The sequence below is a fragment of the Mus caroli genome, unplaced genomic scaffold (genome assembly GCF_900094665.2).
Source record: "Mus caroli unplaced genomic scaffold, CAROLI_EIJ_v1.1 scaffold_10431_1, whole genome shotgun sequence".
NCBI classification, from domain to species: Eukaryota; Metazoa; Chordata; class Mammalia; order Rodentia; family Muridae; genus Mus; species Mus caroli.
The window spans coordinates 41811-44046 of NW_018391037.1; positions in this window are offsets into that span (position 1 = coordinate 41811).

A 2236-nucleotide genomic window follows, 5' to 3' on the forward strand; every position below is an offset into this window, starting at 1 on the left:
AAAAATTTCTATTTCTGTCCTTCCTCTGGGCCTGTGGAGAGGCATGGGGAACTATGCCAAGTTTCTGTGGCCATGAGACTTTGGAGAGCTGCAGACTGTGGTCATGATCCTTAGGGAATGGAGAGGAATATTAGAGATCAGGCTCTCCTCAAGCCTCTTCTCAAGAGGGTGCAACGGGGGCACGGTGTGGGCATAAGATGGGCACAGGCAGAATCCCAGAGTCTCCTTACTATATTTGTCTATGAGACTGGTGAGAGAAAGCCACCACTCACAGTCTCTCTGTTCCCTGAACAGAGGCTTGAACTCTGTTAATAGGTCTCTCATACAGACTGGCCTGCTGGTCCTATGATAGAATCAGGCTGAAGGTACAGCTAGGTGTCCAGCAAAGAGACACCGCCTGGGAGCACAATTGTCCAGCTACAGCCATGGAGTATTTCTGCAGGATTCACAGGGTCTGGAGCCCCAAAGCCTGCTGTTAGGCCCTGGTACCCACTGTTTAAGGGGGATGAGAAACTCTGGATGGGGTGTGCAGGCAATGGTGGTTGTTTTTGTGACATGGTCATCGGAGAAGAGTGACTACACAGAAGAGATGACCCCTCCCCCCCATTAGTCAGTGGAAGCCAGAACCCTGCTCCACTTTACACTTCTGATGGGAGTGCCTTTGCCTTATGAATGTCTCTGACCTGAGGTTTCANAGAGGTGGCCACCCAAAAGCCATGAGGCTGGGTACAGGCAGGACAACTATTCCAGCACCAATGGAGATGAAGGTTTGGGGTTCCAATAGTACATTGACATGGTTGCACTTTTGAAAACATGCTGACGAAGACATTTGCCATGTGTCATTGAGATCTTCTCCCCTTTCACTTTATAGCATCACATNTCTGGAGATCAGTGGCACTATGGGACCGCCACAGATAGAATCCATCCCAGGACCTGTGATGGAGTTGTCTTTAGCTCAGGGATACGAAAGATGGTCATCAGCTGGATGTGTTATGGCTCACTGAGGGCAGCAAGCATGCTGGAACTTGGCACCTTGGCTCATTCCACTCTGGAATGGATAGACGAGTGTAGACCTCATGTCATGATGGCAATGTGTCAACTGCCCCTAAGTCAGAACATATGGTATTGGGGCCATATAGGGTCAGGACACAAAAGAACCAGCCTCCAAATCAACAAGCTTTGGGGAAAAGGAAACTTTAAAAGTTTCTAGAAAGAAACTACATTGGCCACACCAGGAGGAAACTAGGNCCAGAAGGCAGCACAGAAATGAGAAATAAATTAAGCCATTGCTTATGAGCTGCTGACCATCATAAGGGTGCTGTCAGGCTTTGCAAGTAGCTCAGTGACACTACTTGCTCAGCACAGGTATGGTCCAGCATTTGATCCCCAGCACCATGAAACAGAAGACATGGTAACTCTTGAGTCTGGTGCCTATTTAGCCACATTTTAGAGGCTGGGGCTTGGTGGTGTTTAATCTTGCCTTCATTTATCTTCAGAAAGACAGCATTTGTCCTATTAATTCTTTCTTGCAAAAAGAGCACTACCCTGGGACCATCTATAAAGGGTTCAGGCCTCAAAATCAGGTTGAAGATGAAGCACTAATCTTGGAGCCTCAAGTGCTATGTGGAGAAGCTGATTTTCAGGGACATGTGACCATGTCCCCTGAATCATTTGTCTGCACAAAGCCCCAACCAGCATACAGAAGCAGATTCTAGCTACCAGGTACAAGGCTGTGGGCCATTGGCTCTTCTTTGATCCTCACCTGCTCATCCTCCGTGTGGCTCCCTGCAAAATTCTTGGCCTGGGCTCTGTCCTGACCTACTCTTGTGTCTATACCTATGGAACTCTGGAGTGTCCTGTGCAGCTGGGTTTAGTTGCATCCCATTGGTACCTTCCTGGAGTCAGCAGCAGACACTCGGGGTAGGGTTGGCCAATGGTTCAGGCCTCTAAGCAGAACCCAGAATTCAAGGTTACAGAGTACTGAAGGTCTGCTGAACAGACTTTGTTCCAATGTAATTCCCTGAGGTGGGGACCTTTGTCCTTTAGGCATCTGGGCTTCAAGTCCCAGCCTGTGGGTAGGGTGGGGGGCTGTGAACAGGGCCTAAGGCAGTAACACTAAGGTAGGAGGAAGAAGACACCCCTTTTGTAGGATGTGAATGTCAGTGGGCAGTGGGGCCAGCTGCTCACCAGCAAAACCTCTTGATCTTTTACAAGAGGATCAAGTCTAGGGGCCACT